The following is a 12,288-nucleotide window of genomic DNA, read 5'->3' as shown; positions in this document are numbered from 1 at the left end:
ATGTTGTTATTTTGAGCTCCTCCTATGAATCTCAAGTGTTCTTAATAACATTGAGAATGATGAATCCCTTCCAGAAGGTTTCAGTTTACTTTGCCCAGATCCATCAGATGATTCACTATCTATGAAGGTAACTTAAACTGAAAGTCACCTAACAAGAGGGTCAGTCTGTCCTTTGAAGCTTTGCATTGATTTTTCTCTAGCTGTGAAATCCTAGATGGCAACTTCTTCCAAAATAAGGATGTTTTACCTACATTAAAATTTTGTTACTTAGTGTAGCCATCTTTATTAATACAAAATTTATTTCTTAAATAAAACTTGAAAGTCCAAACTACTCGTTTCATGGGCTGAAGAAAGGATGTTGTGTTGGCAAGCATGGAAACAATGTTAATCTGGTATATTTTCATCAGAGCTCTTGGGTGGCCAGGTGCATTGCTAATGGGCAATAATATTTTGAAAGGAACGTGAGCTTAAAATATTCAGTAAATCATGCTGTAAGCGGATTTTCTATCTATAGAGCACAGAGTAGATCTGACATAAGTCTTAAGGGTCCTAGGATTTTCAGAATGGCAAATTAGCACTGACTTCAACTGAAAGTCACCTAGCACTGACTTCAACTGAAAGTCACCTAACAAGAGAGTCAGTCTGTCCTTTGAAGCTTTGGAGCTTGGCATTGATTTCTATCTACCTATGAATTCTAGATGGCATCTTCTTCCAAAATAAGGCTGTTTAATCTACATTAAAATTTTGTTGCTTCATATAACCACCTTTATTAATTTTCTAACCAGATCTAGATAACTTGCTGCACCGTGTACATCAGTACTTGCTTCTTCACCTTGCAGTTTTTTTCCCAAATTTTATTTTAGGTTCAGGGGGTACATGTACAGGTTAGTTACGTGGGTAAATTGCATGTTGTGGGAGTTTGGTGTACAGATTATTTTTTCACACAAGTAATGAACTACCCGATAGGTAGTTTATTGATCATTACCCTCCTGCCATTCTCCACCCTCAAGCAGGCCCCAGTGTTTATTATTTCCTTCTTTATGTCCACATGTATTCAGTGTTTAGCTCGCACTTATAAGAGAGAATATGTGGTATTTGGTTTTCTGTTCCTGCATTAATTTGCTTAGGACAGTGGCCTCCAGTTTTATCCATGTTGCTGCAAAGGACATGATCTCATTCTTTTTTACGGCTGTGTAGTCCACAGTGGCTGAACTAATTTACCTTCCCAGTAGCAATGTGTAAGCATTTCTTTGTCTCTACAACCTTACCAGTTTGTTATTTTTTGATTTTTTAATAATAGCCATTCTTACTTGTGTGAAATGGTATTTCATTGTGGTTTTGGTTTTCATTCCTCTAAAGATTAGTGATGTTGAGTATTGTTTCATATGTTTGTTGGCTATGTGTATGTCTTCTTTTGAGAAATGTCTACTTATGTTGTTTGCCTATTTTTAATGGGGTTGTTTGCTTTTTTCTTGTTAATTCGTTTATCTTCCTCACAGATTCTGGGCATTAGGGCTTTGTTGAATGTATAGTTTGCAAATATTTTCTACCATTCTGTAGGTTGTTCATTTATTCTGTTGCTTTGAAGAAACTCTTTAGTTAGATCCCATTTGTCAATTTTTATTTTTGTTGCAATTGCTTTTGGTATCTTTGTCATGAAAATTTGTCAGGGGTTATGTCCAGAATAGTGTTTCCTAGGTTTTTTTCTAGGGTTTTAGAGTTTTAGTTTTTACATTATAAGTCTTTAATTCATCCTGATTTTTGTGCATGATGAAATTAGGTGTCCAGTTTCAATCTTCTACATAAGTCTAGCTAGTTATTCCAGCACCTTTTATTGAGTAGGGTGTACTTTCCTCGTTGTTTTTGTTAACTTTGTCAAAGCCCAAATAGTTGTAGGTGTACAGCTTCATTTCTGGGTTTGCTAAACTGTTCCATTGGTCTGTGTTTGTTTTTGTATCAGAACCATGCTGTTTTGATTACTGTAGTCTTGTAGCATCGTTTGAAATTGGGTATTGATGCTTCCAGCTCTCCTCTTTTTGCTTAGAATCGTTTTGGCTGTTCAGGCTCTTTTTTGGTTCTATATACATTTAAATTTTATTTTTTTGTTAATTCTGTGAAAAATGTCATTGGTAGTTTGATACAAATAGCATTGAATCTGTAAATTGCTTTGGAAAGTATGGGTATTTTAATAACATTGATTGTTCCTGTCCATGACTGTGGACTCTTTTTCCATTTGTTTGTGTCACCTCTGGTTGCTTTGAGCAATGTGTTGTAATTCTCATTGCAGATTTCTTTCACCCCCCTGGTTAGCTGTATTCCTAGGTATTTTATTCTTTTGTGGCCAATGTGACTGGGACTATGTTCTTGATCTGGCTCTCAGCCTGGATGTTGCTGGTGTCTAGAAATGTGACTGATTTTTGTATATTGATTTTGTATCCTGAAATGTTGCTGATTTGTGTATCAAGATCTAGGAGTCTTTGGGCAGAGACTAGGGGTTTTCTCAGTATAGAATCGTACCATTTCTGAAAATGAGAGGGTTTGAATTTTTTCTCTCCCCATTTGGATGCCTTCTATTTTTTTCTTTTGCCTCATTGCTCTGGCTAGGATTTCCAATATTATGTTGAATAGGAATGGTGAAAGTGGGCATGTTTGTCTTGTTCTCAAGGGGAATGCTTCCAGTTTTTGCCCATTCAGTATGATGTTCACTGTGGGTTTTTGATAGAGGACTTTTATTATTTTGAGGTATATTCCTTTGATGGCTAGTTTATTGAGGGTTTTTAACATGAAGAACATTGAATCTTGCTAAACTTAGTTTCTGCAGCTGTTGAGCTGATCACGTGATTGTTACTTTGAGTTCTGTTTATATAATGAATCACATTTATTGATTTGTATATGTTGAATCAAATTCACATACCTGTAATAAAGCCTATTTGATCATGGTAGATAGCTTTTTAGTTTTTTGATATGCTGCTGAATTTGGCTTGCAAGTTTTTTATTGAGGATTTTTGCATCTATTTTCATCAGCCATATGGGCCTGAAGTTTTCTTGGTTGTGTCTCTGCCATGTTTTGGTATCAGAATTATGCTGGCATCATAGAATGAGTCCTCCCTCCTCAATTATTTGGAATACTTTCAATAGCATTACTACCAGCTCTTCTTTATATATTTGGTAGAATTCAGCTGTGAATGTATGTGTCCCAGGACTTTTTTTGGTTAGTAGATAAATTAATTATTTATTTTTTATTATACTTTAAGTTCCGGAGTACCTGTGCAGATCTTACAGGATTGTTACGTAGGTATACACATGCCATGGTGGTTTGCTGCCTCCATCCCCCCGTCACTTACATTAGGTATTTCTCCTGATGTTATTCCTCCCCAATCTCCCTACCACCCGCTATCCCTCCCCTAGCCCCCTAGCCCCAACAGAGCCCAGTGTGTGATGTTCCCCTCCCTGTGACCATGTGTTCTCATTCTTCAACACCCACTTATGAGTTAGAATATGCGGTGTTTGAATTTCTGTTTTTGTGTCAGTTTGCTGAGAATGATGGTTTCCAGATTCATCATGTCCTACAAAGGACATGAACTCATCCTTTTTTATGGCTGCATACTATCCCATGGTGTATATCTTTATCCAGCCTATCATTGATGGGCATTTGGGTTGGTTCCAAGTATTTGCTATTGTAAACAGTGCCACAATGAACATGCATGTGCATGTGTCTTTATAATAGAATGATTTATAATCCTTGGGTATATATCCAGTAATGGGATTGCTGGGTCAAGTGGTATTTCTACTTCTAGATCCTTGAGGAATCACCATACTGTCTTCCACAATGGTTGAACTAATTTACACTCCCACTAACAGTGTAAAAGTGTTTCAGTTTCTCCACATCCTCTCTAGCATCTGTTGTCTCCTGATTTCTTAATGATTGCCATTCTATCTGGCATGAGATGGTATCTTAATGTGGTTTTGATTTGCATTTCTCTAATGACCAATGATGATGAGCATTTTTCCATAAGTTTGTTGGCCACATAAATATCTTCTTTTGAAAAGTGTCTGTTCATATCCTTTGCCCACTTTTTGATGGGGTTGTTTTTTTCTTGTAAATTTGTTTTAGTTCTTTGTAGATTGTGGATATTAGCCCTTTGTCAGATGGGTAGCTTGCAAAAATTTTTTCCCATTCTATTGGTTGCTGGTTCTTGCTAATGATTGCTTTTTTGCTGTGCAGAAGCTCTTAAGTTTAATTAGATCCCATTTGTCTATTTTGGCTTTTGTTACCATTGCTTTGGTGTTTTAGTCATGAAGTCCTTGCATATGCCTATGTTCTGAGTGGTATTGCCTAGGTTTTCTTCTAGGGTATGTTAGGTCTTATGTTTAAATTTTTAATCAATCTGGAGTTAATTTTTGAATAAGATGTAAGGAAGGGGTCCAGTTTCAGCTTTCTGCACATAATTTATATATTACTGATTCAATTTCAGAAATAATTATTGGTCTGGTCATGGTTTCAGTTTCTTCCTGGTTGAATATTAGGTGGTTGTATGTTTCCAGGAATGTACTCATTTTTTCTGTGTTTTCTAGTTTGTGTGCATAGAGGTGTTCATAATAGTCTTTGAGGGTTTTTTACATTTCTTTGGGGCCAGTGGTAATATTCCCTTTGTCACTTCTGATTTTATTTATTTGGATCTTCTTTTTTATTAGTCAGCTACCAGTATATCAATCTTACTTATTCTTTAAAAAGAAAACCTTTGGTTTCATTGATCTTTTATGTTATATTATCTGTCTCCATTTCATTCAGTTCTGCTCTAATTTTGGTTATTCCTTTTTTCAGATAGCTTTGGGGTTGGTTTGCTCCTGTGTTTTTAGTTCCTGTAGGTGTGATGTTAAATTATTAATTGAGATCTTTCTAACTTTTTGATTTGGGCTTTTAGTGCTATAAACGTTCTTAACACTGCTTTAGCTGTGGTTGGTATGATTATGTTTTGTTTTTAATTTGTTGAGAATTGCTTTATGGCTAAGCATATGGTTGATTTTAGATTATGTGCCATGTACACATGAGAAGAATGTACATTCTCTTATTTTTGGGTGGAGTGTTCTGTAGATGTCTGTTAGAGCCATTTGACCAAGTGTCAAATTTTGGTCCTGAACAGTTTGTTAGTTTTCTGCCTCAATGATCTCATACTGGCAGTGGGGCATTGAAGTCTCCCACTATTACTGTATGTTATCCAAGTCTCTTTGTGGGTCTTCAAGAACTTATTTTATGCATCTGGGTGCTCCAGTATTGGGTGCATATATATTCAAGGTAGGTCTTATTATTGAATTGAACCTTTTATCATTATGCATTGCCCTTTGAACTTTTCTATCATTGCTGGTTTAAAGTCTGTTTTGGCTGAAATAAGAATAGCAACCAACAACTGCTTTTTTGTTTCCGTTTGCTTGATAGATTTTTCTCCATCTCTTTACTTTGATCCTATGAGTGTCACTGCATGTGAGATGGGTCTCTTAAAAACAGCATACATTTGGATCTTGCCTCTTTATCCCACTTGCCACTCTGTGCCTTTTAAGTGATGGTATTTAGCTCATTTATATTCAAGGTTAATATTGATATGTGCCAATTATATCCCATCATTATATTATTTAGTTGGTTTTTACACTTGATTGTATAGTTGCTTCTTAGGATCAACGGTCTATGTACTCACATGTGTTTTTGTGGTGGCTGGTAACAGTGTTTTACTTCCATGTTTAGCACTCTTTTAATGAACTCTTAAAGGTAGATCTGGTGGTAACCAATTCCCTTAGCATTTGCTTGTCCTAAAGGGATTTCATTTCTCTGCTTGTGAAGCTTAGTTTGGCTGGATTAAAAATTATTGGTATAATTTCTTTTGTTTACAGATGTTGAATATAGGTCCACATTTCCTCTGGTTTGTAGGGTTTCTGCTGAAAGATCCACTGTTATACTAATGGGATTCTGTTTGTACATGACCTGCTTCTTCTCTTTAGCTGCCTTTAATCTTTTTTCTTTTGCATTAATTTTGGAGAATCTGATGACGACGTGTCTTCGGAATGGTCATCTTTGGAGTTGCATGTTCTTTCTCCTCTCTTTCAGGGATGTTAATGAGTCATAGGCTTGGTCTCTTTATATAATCCTATATTTCTTGGATGTTTTGTTCATTTTTCTTTATTTTTGTCTGACTGACTTGATTTGAAGAACTGGTCTTTGAGTTCTGAAGTTCTTTCCTCAGCTTTGTCTGTACTGCTATCAATATTTTGGATTGTAGTATACAATTTTTGTAGTTAGATTTTTTCAGGTCTTTTAGATCACTAGGGTTCTTTCTTAAAATGGCTATTTGCTCTTTTGGCTCATGTAACACTTCGCTGGATTCCTTAAATTCCTTGGATTAGGTTTCAACCTTCACCTGAATCTTGATGATTTTCCTTGCCTTCCATTTTCTCAGCTCTATGCCTGTCATTCCAGCCATCTCATTCTGGCTAAAACCATTGCCAGGAAGCTAGTGTAGTCATTTGGAGGTAAGAAGACACTCTGGCTTTTTGAGTTGCTGGACCTCTTGTACAGGTGACTCTTTCTCATCAGTGTGGGTTAATGTTGTTTTAATCTTTGAAGTTGCTGTCCTTTGGATAGAGCTTTTTGCTTTTATATTCTTTGCTCCCCAGCGGGTTTGACTGTGGTGTAAGTTGAGTCGAGTTGACTGGCTTTCTTTCTGGATTATTTCAGGGAGCCAAGACTCAGCTCAGCACTCCCAGGCTGCATGCTCTAACTCTGGGGGACTGAGACCAGGCCCACTGCTTTGTCCTCTCCCCTTCGAGGTACAGCACCTTCTTTGCTGTAGGAGCTGAATTTTTTCCAGTCTGCTGGGAACAGCACTCTAGTCTCCAGTATAGGATGCCAGCAAAAGCACTTCACTGGGCAGTGGCCCATGCTCACATATGTGTGCATGCACCAAGGGTAGTTGGGCAGTGAGGTCCATGAGCAAACAAGTGCTGGCAAAGTGGTAGAAAGAGGCTGTGGGCAACTGTGCACCAGCAAAGCAGGGGGGGCAGGCTGAGGATGGGTGCCCACTGGTGGCAGTCCATCTGTAGAAGCTTTCTGATGTTAGGTGGGGTCTTCCAATGAAGAAGCTATGGCAGCAGCTGCCACTAAGTGCCCTAATTGGGCGTCTGTGACTGGGTTACAGGTGGGTGCAGCCAGGAAGGGACCCTGGAAGGAACCAGCAGACAGGAGGGTTGTTCACACCAGACAGGCCCCATCCCATGGGCAAGATCACCATGTTCTGTCCAGTTCCAACAGTCAGGAATGACCAAAAACTATCTAGAGGAGCATGGCAAACCTTGGAGGATGGGCGTCCCTGGCCATGCTCCACTACATTCATACCCATGCCAAACCCTCTGGGTTCCACACAAGCTGGAGTCCTATCCCTGATAAGTTTCAAACTCGTTCTTCCTGCAAGTTCAAATGTCTATGGGGGTCCTTGGGTCTCCTGAAGCTAGGATTCTGGAACTTGTGGTGAAACCGGGATACTCTATGTCTATGAAACTCATCCATTTCCCTAGGAACTATTCAATGCCATGAACAAGTCCTGGTGCCCAGAAATGCTGTGCAGATTTTCCCAGGTTCCTCCCCACCTCAGCCCAGGGTCTACATCCCCCCTTCATCCTGTCTCAGTGCCTTCCTTCTGAAGATCTGCTTGTAGTGTGCCAGTCTTCTTGATGGTCTGGTCTCTTGGTGGAAGAAATTCTTCTTGGCTGCATCTAGTTGGCCATTGTGGTTTTCGTCCTACCTTCACTTTACACTTTGATTTTATGAAGATAGCTTCCTTCTTTAAACGTCATGAGCCAACCTCTGTTCACCTCAAATGATTGTCCTGCATCTTCCTCACCTCTCTCAGCCTTCACAGAATTGAATAAAGTTAGGGCCTTACTTGGAATTAGCCTTTGGCTCAAGAGAATGTTATCACTGGTTTAATCTTCTATCCACACCACTAAATCTTTCTCTGTATCAGCAATAAGTCTGTTTCACTGTCTTATAATTCATGTGTTCACTGAAATAGCACTTTTTACTTCCTTCAAGACTCTTCCTTGGCCTTCAAAACTTGGCTGTTTGGTACATGAAACCTAGCTTTCAACCTGTCTTGACTTTCATTATGCCTTGCTCTCTAAGCTTAAGAGACTTATGACTCTTCCTTTCACTTGAGCACTTAGAGGTCATGGTAGGGTTATTATTTGGCCTAATTTCAATGTTATTGTTTCTCTGGGAATAGGCAATCCTAAAGAGAGAAAGAAACATGAGGGAATGGCTGGTCGATGGAGTTGTTAGAACACACAAGATTTATCAATTAAGTTTTTCATCTTATATAGACACAGTTACTGGTGCTCCCAAACAGTTACAATGATAATACGGGGTATCACTAATCACAGATCACCATGAGAGACATTATGGTATTGGAAAACCTTGAAATCTTAGAAGATTTTCCAAAATGTAACTCGGAGACATGAAGTGAGTACAGACTGTTGGAAAAATGGTGCCAATAGACTTCCTCCGTACAGGGTTGCCACAAACCTTCAGTTAGCAAAAAGCATGAAATCTGTGACACATAAGGCAAAGCACAATAAAAGGAGGTATCTTGTATATTATATAATAACATTGTATTATATTACACAGATGTTATACAATCAAATATATTATAAAATTATATTATGTGTAACATATGCTATTATATATCATGTCATATATTATACCTTGTGTGTGTATGTGTACATATGCACTGAAAAAAAACTACTGAAAATGATGGGTAATAGAAATGAATAATTCAAAAGAAGATTTAAAGACAAATAAAAATTAGAATTCAAAACCAAAGATTAGAAAATGGGAGGAAATTCATTTTAAATTGATACATAATTATTATACATATTTATGGGGGTACATGTGATATTTTGACACATGTGTACAATGTGTAATGATAAAATCAGGGCAATTAAAACATGCTTCACCTCAAACATTTATCATTTGCTTGTGTTGAGAAATCATTAGTCAACTAACTAATAGGAGTTTCACAAAGAGATAATACATGGAAGTCTCAAATAAATAATAAAATTACTAGAACCAAAGGACAAAAGTCCCCAGATTGAAAGGCCCTGCTTAATATTAAGAAGAATAAATTTTAAAAAGAGAAAATATGCACAGGACTGATGACACAGTAAGAAATATGCTAACACATATTTGTTTATTGCAGCACTATTCACAAAAGCAAAGACACGGGATCAACATAAATGCCCATCGGTAATAGACCAGATAAGGGAAATGTGTTACATATACACCATAGAATATTATGCAGCCATAAAAAAAGCACAGGAATATGTATTTTGCAGGGACATGAATGAAACTGGAGGCCATTATGCTTAGCAACCTAATACAGGAACAAAACCAAATACCACATGTTTTCACTTAGAAGTGGAAACTAATTGATGAGAACGCATGGACACATAGAGAAGAAAAACACATGTTGGGGCCTATTGGAGTTTGGAGGGTGGGAGGATGGAGAGGATCACGAAAAATAACTAATGAGTACTCGGCTTAATACCTGGATAACAAAATAATCTGTACACAAACCCCAATGACCCAATTTTACCTATGGAACAAACTTGCACTTGTACCCCTCAAACAAACCTGCACTTTACCCCTGAACTTAAAAGTCTTTTTAAAAAAGAAATATGCCAACAATAGATACAACTGTGGCACAGAATAGATTTCTGAATACAGGAATGGGGGCTCCCTGGATCTAATGTGCCTAGTACCATTGTACAGAAGGCAGTGATCCTGTGCTCCAGAGTTCCACTAGCCTTGCCATCATCTGTGCAGTTTGTTGAGAGCACTATATTCTAGATTCACTTTCACAGCAGACTCAGAAGCATCAGGGAACCTTGCGAACATGAGATTCTTTGTTTTGTAACTCTTTTTTTTTTTTTTTTAATTTATAGTGAAGTGACAAATCTGACTTGTTTTTGCTAATCTTCAAAACTGGGCAAAGCTTTATAATTTGGACAAAAGTTTATGAATTAAAAACTTTAGAACATTGGCATAAAAATAATATATATGTGCATCCAGGGAAATAAAGTACATCATATACAAAGGGTAAGAATCAGAATGGCACAGAATTCCCTAAGCAGAACCAGAAATGAAGACAGTAAAATAATGCTTTCAAAATTTTGAGGGAAAATTGTTTCCATATCTAGCCCCGCTATTAATCAAATATAGGAAAAATAAATGTGTTTGCAATAAGAACATCTAAAAATATATCACCCTGTATCTTAGGAAGAAGGTATTATATGCCAATATGTGGAGTAAAAGCAAAAACAGTAGATGTTTGATCTATGAGTAGAAGCAAAGGAAGCTACCAGCCTGGTGGTGAAGTGAACGTCTAGGATCACAGCTGCTTGGCAAACCTTGAGTCGCCATTCTAGAGGAAGAGAAGTTTTAGAGTTCTGATGGAAGTTTGGGGATAAATCAGTGGTAGGTCAATTTAAAAAACTATTAAAATAGACAGTGATTAACCCTAGAAGGGAAAAAGCAAGCAAAAAGGGAAATGTAATTATAGTATACTATTTGACTCAGGTCATGTGAAAAATATTTACATGGTGCTGTGAATGAAAGCATTCAGTACTGGTCTTGTCTCTTGAGTGCTTTAGCCAAGGCATAATAGCAATATTTAGCTCTGGTCAGTGACATATTAGCCAGTCTTGGATGGGCTCCATTTGCTTCTCTGCACTCAGTGTGAGGCTTACCTAAACAGATACATGCACTGCCACGCTGAGGTGTAGAAAACATTCTTTTCATCCTCTTGCCTTGCCCGTTGCCATCTCTTGGCCTCCTGACTGGCCGTGCTTACTGGCCATATTTCTTAATCGCCAGGTGACTAATTAAAGTTGAAAGTGAGTTAGCTTCTGCATTGTCACAATGGACATGGATGGCTGGGGGAAACCAACTTCAACTTTGGCTCCATTGCACTTCCTGGAGTTTTTCATTTTTATCTCTCTTCCATCTGTCTCCAAGCCTTGGTCTCCAGTACATGCTCTGTGCTTCTGTTTTCTCTCCACTTCCATTAACAAAGGTTAAATAATGATGCAAGAGACGCACATTTTGTTTGGCCTGAACAGAGTTTTAACTTTTCTGTAAGCATTTAAAAAAAAGAGGGAATTTACATAAAATCTTAACTTTTGTCTTTTCACACGCATGTTTATAGCAGCACAATTCACAATTGCAAAAATAGGGAAACAGCCCAAATGCCCATCAGTCAACAAGTGGATAAGGAAAACGTGTGTGTGTGTTTGTGTGTGTGTGTGTGTGTGTGTAATATATATATATATATAATATATATATAACATATATATATGCGTGTGCACACACACATACATCACAGAATACTACTCATCCATAAAAAGTAATGAATAATGGCATTCACAGCAGCCTGGATGAAATTGGAGTCCATTAGTTTAAGTGAAGTAACTCAGGAATGGAAAACCAAACATTGTATGTACTCACTCATAAGTGAGGTCTACACTATGAGGAGCAAAGGCATAAGAATGATTTAATGGACTTTGGGGACTCAGGAGAAAAGGGGGGAGGGGTTTGAGGGATAAAAGACTATACGTTGGGTACAGCATATACTGCTTGGGTGATGGGTGCACCAAAATCTCAGAAATCATCACTAAATAACTATTCATGTAACCAAACACCACCTGTTCCCCAAAGACCTATTGAAACAAAAAAGATATACAGAAAAGAGCAAACAAACAAAAATAATAAAAAGGCATACATTGATTTCTAAATCTCACGTAACTCCCTTTCCCTCCACTTCATTCCAAAATCACCCCATAGATGACGTTTTTCTTTCAGTTTCTTGTTATACTTCCAGTGTTTCCTTGTGCAAAAAATAAACAGAACAACATACGGACCTTGAAAGAAAAATGATTTCCTTTGGATCATGTGACTGGTCCATGACAGGGTGAGAGCTGAGAACTCGGTCTTCTATTTTCTGTGAGTCCTTATTCCATCATGCAAGGTGTCACTCCCTAGCAAACTGCCTTCATTGAGGGAAATGTTCTACAATTTCCAGTTTAAAAAGCCAGTGATCTCTTCTGTGCCAGCTTTAACCTAACCCTTAAATAGCATTCACATTCTGAATTAGAGAAGTGAGAAGTGGGCTTTTATTTTTCTAGGCTTTGCTTCTTCTATTTTTCATGTTCAGTTTTATAGTCAGAACCTTTATTGTTCACTGTATC

The 12,288-nt window shown here is 37.6% G+C and overlaps 1 long non-coding RNA gene across 1 annotated transcript; it reads left to right on the top strand.

The window, feature by feature from the left end:
• The first annotated feature begins 3,008 nt into the window (after positions 1-3,008).
• On the top strand, positions 3,009-9,833 carry LOC116538686. The gene is made up of 3 exons (XR_004263746.1): positions 3,009-3,187; positions 4,955-4,959; positions 9,822-9,833. It is a non-coding gene; the product is annotated as an uncharacterized LOC116538686 (long non-coding RNA).
• Positions 9,834-12,288: the final 2,455 nt, after the last annotated feature.

The sequence above is a fragment of the Sapajus apella genome, unplaced genomic scaffold, assembly GCF_009761245.1.
Source record: "Sapajus apella isolate SASKATOON/1434 unplaced genomic scaffold, GSC_monkey_1.0 scaffold122, whole genome shotgun sequence".
NCBI lineage: Eukaryota > Metazoa > Chordata > Mammalia > Primates > Cebidae > Sapajus > Sapajus apella.
Note: the sequence above shows the minus strand (reverse complement) of the source record. Positions and strands in the feature narration are given on the sequence as shown.